This window comes from Dermacentor albipictus, chromosome 7, assembly GCF_038994185.2.
Source record: "Dermacentor albipictus isolate Rhodes 1998 colony chromosome 7, USDA_Dalb.pri_finalv2, whole genome shotgun sequence".
NCBI lineage: Eukaryota > Metazoa > Arthropoda > Arachnida > Ixodida > Ixodidae > Dermacentor > Dermacentor albipictus.
In genome coordinates this window covers 110,979,088-110,995,152 of record NC_091827.1, presented here as the reverse complement: position 1 = coordinate 110,995,152, position 16,065 = coordinate 110,979,088, and the positions used below count along the sequence as shown (strand labels likewise).

General features: G+C 44.6%; 1 pseudogene; it reads right to left on the bottom strand.

Moving 5' to 3' along the window:
• Nucleotides 1-838: 838 nt before the first annotated feature.
• Nucleotides 839-14,955, bottom strand: LOC135896882 (uncharacterized; annotated as a pseudogene).
• Between the last annotated feature and the right edge of the window lie 1,110 nt (nucleotides 14,956-16,065).

Below are 16,065 nucleotides of genomic sequence, written 5' to 3'. Positions count from 1 at the left end.
AGCCGGCCGAACAGTCAATGAGGGCAGAATTACGGGAAAGAAAATCCAGACCGAGAATGAGTTCGTGAGGGCAATGCTCGATGACGGTGAAGAGAACGACGGTGTGTCCCTCAGCAATGGTGAGTCGGGCAGAACACATGCCAACAATAGCGGCAGTCCCTCCGTGGGCGACTTGTAGAACTCGGTTCGGGGCAGGCGTCAGAACTTTTCTGAGCCAACGGCGAAGAGCAGCACTGATAATGGACACATGCGCCCCGGTGTCAATCAACACGCACACAGGAACATTGTCGACGAGAACGTCCAAAAGATTCTTTTTCGTGGGTAAAGTGAAGCAAGGATTTCATGCCACTGTCGTCAATTCAGCTTCACTTCCAGAAGCAGCACAGTCTAGTTTTCCGGTCAGGGGTGCGGCGAGTAGGTTTGAGAAGGTGCATGGCGTGACGGGAGTGATCGAGATTGGCGGCGGGAGGGAGAAGGCGAGTAGGAGTAGCGGGGTCGTGCCAAACGTGTCGTAGGGTCAGATGATAGAGCGGGCATAGAAGGGGCGAAGGAAAACGATGCGCTAGAGAGGCGAGGGGGTAATCAGGATAATAGCGCGTCGGAGAAGTCCAGCGACTGCGGCTATGGCGAGCAAGATGTCCAATGCGTCGGCAGTTTAAGCAGATCGGCTTGTCGTCCCCGGTTCGCCAGTCGGAGGGCTTGCGCTGGCCATAAGAGGAGTACGAAGAGCGCGGTGGGAACATGCGTCGAGACAAAAGTTCCGAGCATAGGGAACGAATGGATTGCACGCCGAGATTGGACAACTCTTGACGGACGACGGCCTGGATCAAGGAGATTGTCACTGGAGCTTGATCAGGTAACGGGAATGAGGGGGCCGCCGGTTGTGCCGCTTCGGCCTCAGAGGAATGATGCGGGTCAAGTTGTCACATCGCGACGGCTGGTAGAAGAGGTCGTCACAGGATGACGTAGCCGCTGTTTTGGGAAGTCGCGCGATGTGCAGGGATGCCGGGTGGCTATTAGCATGCTCGAGACGGCAGCACTCCTTGAGGACGGTATCGATGCTGGTGACGTTCGTAAACACCAGTAAATTGAAGGCGTCGTCAGCAATGCCTTTGCGGACGTGATTAACCTTATCGTCCTCAGTCATGTTCGGGTCAGCCTTGGCACAAATGGCCAACACGTCGAAAATGTACGACATGGAGGACTCGGTCGACGTCTGTACACGTGTGGCACCCCGCAGGGGCGTCTGCGCAAGCAGGCGTTTGGTGTGTTGCGACACCACGTACCCGAGCACACGAGGGTTGGACCCTCCCGCGTGTAGCCGTGCGCGGCTTAGCAGTGTCCGGGGAAAAGGGGATCCTGGGGGTTGAGCCAATGCCGGGTGTTTGGACCGTTACGGCCCCTCGGCGGCGGCAACACACCCCTTTGGCCTCGGCTTCACGTAGACGGCACCCCCGGACTGACCCACCCGGGGGAAATCGGCAGTCGCCTTTTCCTGTCCTCCTCTCCAATCTTCGTCTTTCTCTCTCGCCTTTTTCATCTTTCCTGTCTTCTCATCACTTCTCCTCACTTCCTAGTTTCCCGGCGGCAAGGGTTAACCTTGTGTAGCTAGCCAGCCTTGGTTATGCTGTATTTGGTTATAGCAGCGATGTACGGCTGGCGTTGGCAGGGTTTCTCTAGCAGGAACTCCTGTCACGTCCCCCTGTTGGGCTCCATGGTGGGTGGTCGGCATCACGGCCGAAAACCCAATATTACTTATGGAACATGCTTTTCCTAAACTACCTGATCGCCCTCAGAAACGAGGGCGCACCGAAGAAGTTTTTCAGTTTTTCGGACAACAAGTCCAGAACTATCCTAGATACCATGTTATTCACTCGGAAAACCCAGACAAACTAGTGCGCAACATTTCACCGTTCCTTGTTTCGAAGTCTTTAACTGAAGTTTTTGGAACAGGATATAAGGCATCGAGAATGACAAGTGGTGATCTTCTTTTGGAGCTCCACGATAAGAAGCAGTACGAGAAACTGCCGAAACTTGTCTCATTTGGGGAGACCCAAATAACAGTATCCCCGCACCGTACCATGAACACTACCCGAGGCGTTGTCTCGGACGATGACATGCTAGAGCTCACTGAAGCTGAACTCTTGGAGGGCTTCAGTGAACAGAATGTATTAAATGTTAAGCGAATTAAGATCAGGCGAGACGGTAAAGAGATCAACACGAAACACCTGATACTCACGTTCGGTTCAAGTGCCCTCCCCGAGTCCATCGAGGCCGGTTATATCAAACTTCGTGTTAGGCCATACGTGCCAAATCCTCTCAGATGCTTTAAGTGCCAAAGGTTCGGCCACAGTTCACAGAACTGTCGAGGCCGGCTGACATGTGCCAAGTGTAGTGACACTGAACATTCCTCCGAAACATGCCATAAGACTCCACATTGTGTCAACTGTGATGGCGAGCACGCCGCATACTCGCGCGCCTGCCCGTCCTGGAAAAGAGAAAAAGAGATTGTGACAATCAAAGTCAAAGAAAATATATCTTTCAAGGAGGCACGTAGGCGGGTGTCATACCTGTCTAAGAGCAGCTTTGCCGATGTGGCGCGTAAGGGGGCAGCGTCGCAACGGCCTCCGGCGGCTGTCAGACCCACAGGCAGTGAGTCGGCAGTTACGCCATCTGCCCCCGCGGCGGTTGCAGCTAGCGCTGCTCCGCCAACCGAGGAGAAGGGACCATCCACCCCAAAGGTGGGTGCAGCCGAGGCTGCCCCAACCTCCGAGGCCCCTTCCAGCGCTGGCAACGTCCAGCGCAGCCAAATCCCTCAGGGAACCCCATCGACCTCCGGGCTGGTGGGCGCAGGGGTCTTGCCCTCCAAGGCGGGACTCCCTCTGAAAACCTGTCGCTCGCAAGAGCGCTTGTCCGGCGCCTCACACGAGGCAATGGACACTACACCTGACCCCAAGGCGCACCAAACGCCTAAGGAGCGTCGAGAATCGCTCGAACGCTTCAGAAAGAACAAAACACCTATTACAGGGCCTCGAAAGGGCTCTGTAATATAAGGCATCCACTCCGTCTCCGTAAACACAGCACCAATTCACCTTAAACATGGATACACAGATCATCCAATGGAACATCAGAGGTCTCCTTAGAAACCTTGATGATTTGCAAGAACTCATCCACAAACATAATCCACAAGTGCTGTGTTTACAGGAAACTCACTTAAAATCTAAACACACAAACTTTCTCCGTACGTATCTTACGTTTCGCAAAGATCGCGAGGATGCCGTCGCATCATCGGGTGGTGTTGCGATTCTTACTCATAGAAGTATTGCATGTCAACCTCTACAGCTACAAACGCCCCTTGAAGCAGTGGCGGTTCGAGTTGTCCTACTAAACAAACTCATCACCATTTGCTCCCTTTACATACCCCCGCATTACCAACTGAACAAAAATGAATTTCACTCCTTGATCGATCAATTGCCAGAACCTTATTCTGTTCTTGGCGATTTCAATGCGCACAGCTCCCTGTGGGGCGACTCTCGTATAGATGCGCGAGGTCGCCTTGTTGAACAGATCCTTTTCTCTTCTGGAGCGTGCCTTCTCAATAAAAAAGAGCCCACATATTACTCTCTTGCAAACCAATCCTTTTCGTCAATAGATCTCAGTATAGTCTCCCCGTCTGTACTGCCTGAACTTGAATGGGAAGTTACCGACAACCCTTACGGTAGCGACCACTTCCCTATACTGCTAAGATCATATAAAGAAAACGAATATCCACCATACGCTCCTAGGTGGAAGATTGAGACAGCTGATTGGGAGAAATTTCGATCTCTAACTAGTATCTCATGGGCTGACCTGTCTTCGTTAGGAATTGACGCTGCAGTCGAGTTTTTTACAGCATTCATAATAGATGTCGCATATAAATGCATATCAGAAGTAAAAGGCTTGGCCTGCAAACGGCGTGTCCCATGGTGGAACGACGATTGTAGGATCGCTCGTAAAAAACAGAACAGGGCGTGGGGGTTGCTACGCGCTTCTCCCACTGCAGAAAATCTAGTCAATTTTAAAAAAGTAAAATCCGAAGGCAGGCGAACCCGCCGACAGGCCAGACGAGAAAGTTGGCAGAAGTTTCTATCAAGTATTAACTCGTTCAGAGATGAGGCGAAAGCCTGGAACAGGGTCAATAGGATAAGAGGGCGACAAGCACATGCACTCCCTTTGGTAAACACAGAAGGCGATACCCTACAAGATCAGGCAGACTCACTTGGGGAGCACTTTGAGAGCGTGTCAAGTGCCAACCATTACTCGCAATCCTTTCTGAAATATAAACAAATAGAAGAATGTAAGCCACTCATGAGAAAATGTCAACAGAATAAACCATACAATTGTCCTTTTAGCATTGCCGAGTTGAGAGCTGCCTTGAGCGCATGCAAGAGCTCTGCCCCGGGATCTGACAGAATCATGTACGAAATGATCAAAAACTTACATAAAGACACCCAAGTTACACTAGTCACAATTTTCAACACGATTTGGGCTGCGGGATACTTCCCGACTGCATGGAAAGAAGCCATTGTGATCCCGGTTTTGAAACAAGGCAAAGATCCTTCCTCAGTGGCAAGTTACCGCCCGATAGCCCTGACAAGTTGCCTCTGTAAGGTATTTGAAAAAATGATCAATCGCCGTCTCGTGCATCTCCTCGAGTCCAGTAAAATGCTTGACCCATTTCAATGTGGTTTTCGTGAAGGGCGATCTACAATGGACCATCTTGTGCGGATCGAAGCGAGCATTCGCGATGCCTTCGTGCACAAGCAATCTTTCTTATCTGTATTTCTGGATATGGAAAAAGCGTACGACACAGCCTGGCGGTACGGAATCCTGCGCGATCTTTCCGCGCTAGGTATACGCGGGAATATGTTAAATACTATAGAGAGCTACCTAGAGAACCGTACATTTCGAGTGAAAATAGGTCCTGCACTGTCGCGTACATTTATACAGGAAACTGGGGTACCCCAGGGTGGCGTACTCAGCTGCATGCTCTTTGTCGTAAAGATGAACACGCTTCGTGCATCCTTACCACCCGCCATCTTTTACTCTGTCTACGTGGATGACATCCAAATAGCTTTCAAATCTTGTAACCTCGCAGTCTGCGAGAGACAGGTACAGCATGGCCTAAATAAAGTCTCAGTGTGGGCAGACAAGAATGGATTTAAGATCAATCCTAACAAAAGCTCTTGCGTTCTTTTTACAAGAAAGAGAGGCCTGGTTCCGGATCCTTCCTTAGAACTGTGTGGACAACGAATACCTATCAGCAAAGAGCACAAATTCCTAGGTGTCATACTTGACTACAGACTCACTTTCGTCCCCCACATTAAATATCTTAAAGAAAAATGTCTGAAAACAATGAACATAGTCAAACTTCTATCCCAGACTACATGGGGTAGTGACAGAAAGTGTTTAATGAATATCTATAAGAGCCTCATTCAATCACGACTAGACTATGGTGCCGTGATCTATCATTCTGCAGCCCCGAGCGCGCTAAAGATGCTAGATCCGGTCCACCATCTAGGAATCCGTCTGGCCACTGGCGCATTCAGAACGAGTCCCATACAAAGTTTATATGCAGAATCGAATGAGTGGTCTCTTCATATCCAGAGAACATACATCAGCCATACATATTTTCTGAAAGTCCACTCAAATCCTCAACATCCCTGTTTTAATACCATTCATGACATGACATATGCTACACTCTTTCGCAATCGTCCCTCCGTAAGACAGCCTTTCTCGCTGCGTGTGAGGGAGCTTAGTGAAGAAATGCACATTCCACTCCTCGAGCTTCGCCTAATGCATCCAGCCAAGCTGCTACCTCCTTGGGAGTGGCAGCTCATACAATGTGATATATCTTTCGTGGAAGTCACAAAGCATGCTCCAGAGATTGAAATCAAGATGCATTTCCGGGAACTCCAGCACAAATACTCCTGCACGGAGTTCTACACAGACGCATCAAAGTCACACGACGGGGTGTCCTATGCAGCCGTCGGTCCATCCTTCTCAGAATCCGACGTACTGCACCCGGAAACTAGTATCTTTGCGGCTGAGGCCTACGCCATGCTGTCGGCCGTAAAGCATATAAACAAATCACAACTCCCGAAATCAGTGATATATACGGACTCCCTCAGTGTTGTGAAGGCCTTGATGTCTTTCTGTAATCATAAAAATCCAGTAGTTATTGAACTTTACTCCGCACTGTGCAAATCATATATATCTAACCAACATGTGATCATATGCTGGGTGCCTGGACATAGGGGCATCGATGGAAACGTTCTAGCCGACCAGATGGCCACATCAATCTCATTGCATGCAGTTAACTCTACTGCTTCGGTCCCTGTCACAGACCTGAAGCCTTTCTTAAGAAGGAAACTACGAAACCACTGGCAACGCATGTGGGACGAAGAAATAAATAATAAACTGCATGTAATAAAGCCACAATTAGGTTTCTGGCCTCCTGTAACAAAATCCCGCAGGACAGATGTCCTATTCTGCCGTCTAAGAATAGGACACACTTTTGGCACACACAACTTCTTACTCACGGGAAACGAGCCACCAACCTGTGGTAGATGCGGGGAGAGGCTGACCGTCCTCCACGTCCTACTGGAGTGTCGGGAAGCCGAACCCGAAAGAAAAAAACACTTTCTCTTAGCATACAGGCACCACATCCCCCTTCATCCTGTTATGTTACTTGGTCCAGAACCACTCTTTGACACCAACGCCGTCTTAGGTTTTTTGGAAGATGTTGTGTTTCATGTTATTAGCCCCACACGTTCGTAGCACTTCCTCTCTTCAGAGGATGCTGCTGCGATAATTATTTTGAATAAGCACATGCCTCTAAGCCCTTTTGGTTCAAGGGCTCTGGCGAGGCTGTAGTGCTGTAAGAAATTCAACGTCTCGCATATTTTAAACAATGCATCATTCTTCTACGATGGATTTTAATCTTCACAGTCTTAGTCATTATTCATCGCCATAATTTTATAGTACATAGATTTTACGCATTTACAGCGACTATTTTTAGGCCACTTTACAGCCAAGTCACATCTTCCATAATGCATCATTAACACTACCACCAGTCATGGCGCTCTTTGGCCAAACCTGGCCCTTGCGCCACAAAACAACACACATCATCATCATCATCATCACGTGTGGCAAGGGCTTTCTTGGCGTTGACTTGTCGACCAAACGGATTGCCAAAAAGGTCGCGTAGCTTGTCTTTGAAGAGATCGCAGCTCGAGATCTCCTCTTCGTAAGTCTGGAACCACGCCAATGGAGCTCCGTCGAGGTAGAAAAGTACGTTGGTAAGCATCATAGTCGGATCCCACCACTGACTGGTGTGGACATGTTCGTATAAGCGGAGCCAGTCGTCAACATCAGCACTGCCGACTCCGTTAAGAACACCAGGATCCCGAGGGGGGGGGGGAACGGCGACGTAGGTTGGGTCTGCAGGCGAAGACGGTTGCGTAGATGAAGTGCCACCAGCAGTAGCCGAAGTTGCATTGTCACCGTTGCGACCGCTGCGAAGCTCCATGACGGGTACGGGGAACGTCCACCTCCAGCAAATTAATGTTACGTGGAGCTGAAGCCGAATACTATTTACAATTTATGTACAGGTAAGCTCACGGAGCCAAAATGGCGACGCTATATCAAACCCGCGCACACGTCATCTTCGTCCTCGTCAGTGCAACCATACTGTGGCGGCTGTTCCGTAGAAATATTTATGCTAGTGTTTTCAGTTCTATGGCCAAATTAGAGTCTACCTGGGGGTGGGGCCTGAGGTACTGCTCGTGTACACTTGCATTCATTATTGTATACAAAGCTGTACCTATTAAAACCCAGGAAGATGTCCTGTGGGCAAACTCCGGTAGGATGCAGTGACCACGCCGGGCCATATCCTCATGACCGAAACCAAGGCGTGGTGAGCTCTCTAGAAAGACAAGCGGATTCACTCCGGATCGTTCATCCTTTCGACCTGCTCACATCAAGGTCGCCCCAAAGCAGGTAACCAATGAATTGTTAAGCCCCTGAGGAACAGGATTTCAGAGACAACTGCAATATTTTTTGGAACGGCTTCTTTGAAATATTACATTCATTGAAGTGGGCCTCATTTGAATGTCCATGTAACCTAAAATTACATTTTACGAGCTCTATTCGGCTTGTGGGTAGCACTAACACAGATTAAAAATTCATTTCCAGCAAAGCACAAAAGCCAATGGACATAACCTCAATGGTTTATTTATTTATTTACAGAGTACCTACATCGCCATAAAGGCATTACTTTGGGGGGGAACAAAATACAATTAGTAATACTGAGAAGCTTTCGGACAGATATACTGCCAAACAGAATCACTACAATAGCTGTTAGAGAAAGGCATGCAAGTAACGTGAAACAAGCAGGTTCCAAGATATATAACACATACATTTGTTAAAAAGAGCGCCGTCACAGCATTGAATAGAATAGTTCGTTATTTGACACATTTACTATATCATTTGTTAAACTGTTCTATTGTCTAATTGTTTTGGAGAAAACAGAGTAGTAAAAAGTGCTTGTTCTGCACTTATAGGCTGACATCTTTTTGTTGTTATCACAGCGAGTCGATATATAATCTGGTTCCAGGAGATAGTTATAGCGATTAATACCTGTCTGATTATTATATATTTGGTGCAATAGTTTAACCCTTCACTTCTGCCTACGCATATGTAGTAGATCCCATCCTAATGTGGCCTTCATTTCGGATACGCTAGAGTACGGGCTGTAATTATTGCAAACAAACCTTGCTGCTTGGTTCTGTAGTTTTTCCAGTCTATTAATGAGGTAATCTTGATAGGGATCCCATATTACACAGGCATAATCAAGTATTGTTCCAACATGTAAGAAGTATAAAGTTTATTTAACTTCGCGTGTTTCCTGTTTAAAATTTCTGCAAATAAAATGTAACATCCTGCTAGCTTTTGCTATGACAGTGTCAATCCGTTTATGCCAAGTGAGTGATTCGGTAAAATAGACTCCTAAATACTTATATTTCGACTGTATGTCGATAAGCGTACCATTGGTGTTATATCGGTGCTGAAATTTGGATAATTTTCTTGAAAAACTTACGCTACTGCACTTTTTTATATTTAAATTCGTGTTCCATTTTTTACACCAGATCGATACCTTATCTAAATCTGTTTGCAATGTATCTATGTCATCTTCAGTGTTAATTTCTTTGTAAATCACACAGTCATCAGCAAATAGTTTTATGGGTGATGTAATTAGTTCGACAATGTCATTTATGTAGATTAAAAATAGCAAGGGCCCCAGTACGCTTCCCTGAGGAATGCCCGAAGAAAAAGTTATTGGTTAAGATGCAACGTTGTTTAGGACAACAGGCTGGGTTCTTCCGTTTAGGTAGTTTCGTATCCAATTTTGAACGTTTTCGTTTATATTAAATGCAGCGAGCTTTACATCTAGGAGCGTATGGGACACAATATCGAAACCTTTTTGAAAATCAATAAAGACCGCGTCTACCTGACTATTGTTATCAATGGTTTTAGATACGAAGTGCTGGAATTCTATTAGTTGTGTGTTGCAGGAATAACCTTTTCGGAATCCGCGCTGGGAAGGTGTAAAAAAAGCGTTTGAGTCAAGGAATGCAGATATGTTACTATATAAAATGTGTTCAAATATTTTGCAACATATTGATGTTAGGGAAATCGGCCTATAGTTTTCTCTGAGTTTTCTATCGCCCGATTTAAAAACGGGTGTCACACTTGCCGTTTTCCAATCTTGGGGAATGAGGCCTGTTTCAAGGTAAAGCTTATAAATGATCGTTAAATACGGAGAAATGATGCCATGACACTCTTTAAGGACTACTGGGGATATTACATGAGGTCCAATTGCTTTTGTGCCATCTAAATGCCGTAATAAAGAGTCGACGCCCCTAACATCAAATTCAATGTCTGGCATCATGTCGCCTTGATTGGCGTTGCCCCAGCAGGTAATAGCGAACACAGAGATTGGAAGTACTTGTTGAAGCATTCCGCCCTCTGATAGTCCGACGTCACGGTTTTGCCGTCAACAGTTAAAGAATGTATCGATATGTCTTCTTTTCGATTTTGTTTTACATATTTCCAAAAAGATTTTGAGTTTTCTCTCAAATCCTTGTTTAGTTTAACAAAGAAGGTATCTTTGGCAGCTTTTATTCTTGCTTTCAATAGCTTATTTAGCCCTTGCAAGCGTTTCTGATTTGCCAGACTGGTGTGGGCAGAAAATGTTTTATACGTTTGCCTTGCTTTCCTTATAAGTTTACGTATTTCTACGTTAAACCAAGGTTTTTTTTTTTGTTGCTGCAGGTACCTGCATGGAACATGACTTTCGACTAGTTGAAGTATTTTGTCCCGAAATGCTGACCACAAAGTTAACGGACAGCGTGCGTTTGACATGTATTGGAAAGTAGGAAAAAAATTTTCAAGTTCGGTCCTGATAGCAGCATAGTCTCCTCTGTCGTAGTTCTACACTTTTCTTTGCGGAATTTGCGCCATCCGTGCTCGCTGTATGTTAAGCTCTATGACAACTGCCCTGTCGTCACTAAGACCTGGGCAAACAGTAACTTTTGATATTATGTTCGGCTCATTGCAAAGTACTAAGCCTAGAATTGTATTTTCTCGCGTAGGTTCAAGTACGTACTGCTGCAATCCATTTAATCCGAGGAGTTCTTCGAACTCTTTGTAAATACGGGACCTATTGCCAGCCACACATGCGGCATTCCAGTTGAAGTCTGGCAAATTGAAATCCCCCCCTAGAAATACGCCATTAGGCAGGAGAGAGAGCATCTCAGACAGCAATCCGAGTGAGTCGCTGCTGCTGGGTGGGTGGTAGAATGTCCCGTAGACTACATTGTTTCCGTTAGGCAAATTCACAAGGCACCAGACAGACTCAGAATCGTTTTCAAATACAATGTGTGTACTTGACAATGCATTTTATATCAAAAGGAGTACTCCCCCGCCATGTCCATGCCTATCTTTCCGATAGACAGTAAAGCCAGGCGGAAAGATTTCTACATCAGGTATATCCTTGTCTAACCATGATTCGGTGCCCACCACAATCTGAGGTTTAACAGTGGCTACTAAAGACATGAAGTTATCGACTTTGTTCTTTATGCTGCGACAATTTACAAGCAGGACAGAGAGCCATTCAGGCTGCGAGACACGTGCTGAGTTAGCTTTAACAGTTTTTATATGTAGATACGTGGATAACTACCTCGTTGTAGATCAGTGTGATATACAGAAAAATAGTCTAAACATTTTAAACACATTGAAAGAGCAAGGTAAATGTTTACACTGCACTTGCCAATTCCTCTCCGGAAATAAATTGCAATTCCATAGCTGTTCTTCACTTAAGAGGAAACTCGGTTGCCCTTTTACCCCAAATTTCCTAAACCACTGGTGAATTCAACTCCGTGCATTCCAAAATTTCAAAGTTAAACAGCGTGGTTTTTTACCCGGCGGCGAGTCATAGGCGAACCCTGTTTGCGCATTATGAATGAATGTGTCGCCGAACACATTAACCGACCCAACAATTCTGGGTACATAGACAGTGCCAGACTATCTTTGGCGTGGCAAAATGCATCTGGGATTTAAATCAAGAGCTATCAGGAGAAAACACGCATTCTGAGGGAGAAAAAACAAAAGAAAAATATAGTAGTCAGCCTATACCCTCAAAAGAAATGGAGTAAACTCCCAAGAGATAGGCTAAGAACAATGGACGCACACATACTGAAATAATCCCCCTCAATACTCGCCTAAAATATTTTATTTTTTGGCTAAAAAGAAAATTGCGGCGGGCTACGCAGCAGCCCGGACGCACATTGAAAAGCGGGCACAAGGAAACATTATGTTCAACAAAGCATCACACCAGGATGATCCCATATGAGGAGGTTGTATACCCCATTCCACTCGACTGTGATTGCGTGTAGTAAGACAGACTAGCCGGTACCTAAATGTGGGCTTGAAATATCACTTTACTACAATGAAAGGACCTCCTCGTTCTTCCCATTTGGCAATGCATTGCTGAGACTGCGAATGCTAAGCTTATATTGGGCCTCTATCTGTTTTCTTCCCTACGTGTAGAGCAGATGATGAGGTAACTAGCGTAGTATATGTCAAGAAGTACAAGAAGATGACATGCGTCAGCAAGCCGGTCCCAGCGCTTCGGTTGAAAGAGCTGTATTTCTCAAATTCGGGCACGGGATTAGTGCCCGGAATATATATCTTGTATAAGTAATTTTCGTAACAGCGCAAAAAGGACACGGACAAAACAGAAGAAAAAGATAGAACACACGCGCTGGCACGCAAGGGATATAGGGATATCTTATTCAGGAAATTGACACGCATATACGAACCGGCATCCAAAAAACCAGTGCATGGGGCTTCGATGTAAATATCAGTACTTACAAAAATAATAGATTTTTCTTGTGAAGAATCACTGATGGTTCATTTATACATGACCCCCCCTCCCACCTCCCTAAACCTATGTTGTATACTTCTGCTGTTTTTCTTGCCATATGGCTTGCGAGCTTGAAGATAGTGTAGGTTTCTTCAAAGTGTTGTACACAGGTACATGATTTGCGATTCTCAGGAATATGTAGCAGTGCGGTTTTTTGTAATATTCATTACCACACCTCAGCGGAATGACATACACAACACCTTTCGCAGATTCCACGTACTTGTTAGCTGGTTCACCGTGCATCGCCCTTTGCCTTACCATCTGTTAGCATCTTGTCAACTCTAAAGTCGATGTATCCTACCTTACGTTTTGCAGAAAACAGGACACCTAATACATACCTGCTACCAACATTTTTTAGGCCATGCGCCATATTGTGTATGTAGGAAATTAGCGCACATAAATTTTTCGCTTAGTTTGATTACATTCAAGGTTTCTATAAGCCTATTTAATGTTCGAAGCGACACCTTCACAGTGCTGGGGAATTCCAACGTCCACTAAATGTTATAATAATAATAATAATAATAATAATAAAGTTTATTTCTGCCTCAAAGATACATGGACAGAGGAGCTGCAGAAAAAGCTGTAAAAAATACAGCTTGACAAAGCCGCAGCCCCCATTTTACAGGCAGCAGCAGAAGACAAACAACGACTCAACTTCAGGTGTCGTATAAACGAAACAAAAGAACAAAAATGTAATGCTATACATCGCAAGAGCACTTCAAGCGTACTGAGTAAACACAGGGATAAAAAGATTGTTGTTACTTATCAGACTCTCATACATGAAATATTAGATACAGAAGCAAATACTTATTTTGGCACAATTGAAGATGAAAATTGTTCGGAGCTACCATCTATATACATCCTACGCAATACCTTATGAGTACAGGTGAATAAGTCAAAATGTGCAGATGTATAAGCGTTCAGAAGGGAAGGGAGTGTGAATTGCAAACGTTCTTGCCCGGAGTTTAGGCGTGCTGTTGGCACCATCCATTGTTCGGGTTGTCTGAAAGGGTAATTAGTGGTTTTCTCTTGCAAGTTTGCCAATCGTCGAATATGGTTTGTACCATTTTTTATTTCTGTTTTGTAAGAAATGCTCAACCGGTATCGGTATAATTCATAGATTTGGACCACACCGGCTGTAAGAAAGAGACCTTTGCTGGGTGACCCATAGCTAACATTGAAGGCGTAGCGAAGGACCCTTTTCTGCAGCATGTGTATTTTGCGAAGACAAGAATGTGTTGCAGTTCCCCATACAAGATGACAATAATTTACGTGAGAATAAAAAAGTGCGTGATAAAGAGTTAGTTTGAGTGACGTCGGAAGAATCTGCCGTGTGCAACCAATCATGCCCACTACTCTAGCCAGTTGTTTGACAACGTGAGTTACCTGGTGTTCCCATGACATGGTTGAAGAAAATATAACTCCAAGGCATTTAAAATGATTAACTATTTCTATAGGTCGAGAATTATATAGAATATGACTGTGAATAGAAACCGGCTTATTTTTCGGGCGAAATATTACGGCTTTTGTCTTCTTTTCATTCACGCGCATATCATTAGATTTCGACCATTTTTCCAGCGTGACCATTGTTGTATTGCAAGACACTATTAGATCCTGAATGTTTTTCCCAGCAAAAAAAATACTCGTGTCGTCAGCGTATATGATGAATTTGGCATTTTTGTTAATGTTAACAATGTCATTCAGGAATATATTGAAAAGAAGTGGGCCTAACACGCTGCCTTGAGGGACGCCAGAAATAATAGGTTTTACCTCTGATAGTACATTATGTAAGCTAACTGCTTGTTTTCTTTGCGAAAGATATGATTTTATTAACATTGCAGCCTGGCCTCGGATACCATAGTACCATAACTTCTTTAGGAGTAATTCATGATTCACCAAGTCAAATGCCTTTGAAAAATCTACAAATATACCTATTACGAAAGCTCTGTTATCAAATTGGGACAGAATATATTCTTTTTGATGTAGAAGTGCTAGCTCAGTTGATTTATTTTTGCGAAAACCGAACTGACATGGAGTGAGCAAATTACATTGGTCAATAAATTTAGTGAACCTGGAGTGCATAACTTTTTCTAATGCTTTAGAAAAAACAGGAAGTATGGATACAGGTCTATAATTACCTAAGTCATTTTGGTCGCCCTTTTTAAATAAAACGGTTACTTTGGCGGTCTGCATTTTTTCTGGAAAGGAAGATGTAGATAAGCAGAGGTTGAATATGTGTGTAACTGCGGGGGCTACAATATCAGCAACATATTTTACTGGTCCTATCTGAAGGTCGTCAATGTCTCGGCATCTGCTATTCTTTTGGCTTAATAATATTGACACAACTTCCTCTCTTGTAACAGGTTCTAGAAACATTGTTTTATCGTTACGACAGTTTATGTACTCACATGCATCTGGAAGCGATCCATAGGTTGGCATTTGCGTAAAAAAATCATTAAAAGCATTAGCCAACTCAATTCCAGTTAAATCATTGTCATTAATCTTCAACCTTTGTACGCTGGCATGGGATTGGTTGCGTTGCAACAAAGAGTTTAGACGGGACCAAAGTAAGTCATGACGACCCCTTTTAATGTCCAAAAATGCAGAGCAATAGTCCTTTCGAGCGGATCGTAATTTCTTTGTTAATTTATTTCGGAACTGCTTGAACGCCTTCAGATTATCAGCCGTGCGTGTCGCCAAAAACGTTCTATATAACTTATCTTTCATTTTTATTTCTTGGCGCAAGGCATGAGTGATCCAAGGTTTACGACTCTTACGGGACCGCTGATATGTCTTATTGGGAAAGTGAAACTGGTAGATTTGTTTGAATATATCAAGGAATTCGTTATAAGCATCATTTGCATTATCCAGCTCAGCAATTTGCGTCCAGTCAACTTTGTTAAGGGCATTTCTGAAGTCCTCCAGTGCAACTTCTGTTATACACTGGTAAGTGAAAGCTTCCGGTTCCTTTGAAGTTCGTGCTGGCACTTCCATACAGAAATACACAGGCAGATGGTCGCTGACGGGGCACGATAATACACCTGCCTTAAGTTTCGGGTGGCATAAATTGGTGATGAACAAGTCTAAGGTGGATTGACTTTCAATAGTTATTCTCGTTGGGATTTCAATTACATTGGTGAATCCGTTTGAAGCCAACATAGTGCTAAATTCTCTACTATGATAATTATCACTGTACATGTCAATGTTAAAGTCCCCTCCAGCAATAAGCAGGTATCCTCCGTCTGCTACAAACGATAAAAAGTGATCATAAAACTTCAAGAAAACGGCTATGTCCCCATTGGGTGGGCGATAACAAACGGAATAAATAACTTTCCCCACAGACAGTGATATGACCTCGTAGTGTGGTGTGATCATACTGTATGAGTCAAGCATTTCACCATTTTCGTTCATATCCAGTAGAACTGCCACTCCCCCACCACGGCCAACAGATCTATTCAGGTAATACGTTTTATAGTTAGTCATTCTGAAAACATTATTTTCACTGGTGCTCCACGTTTCACTTAACATTATCGCAGTGA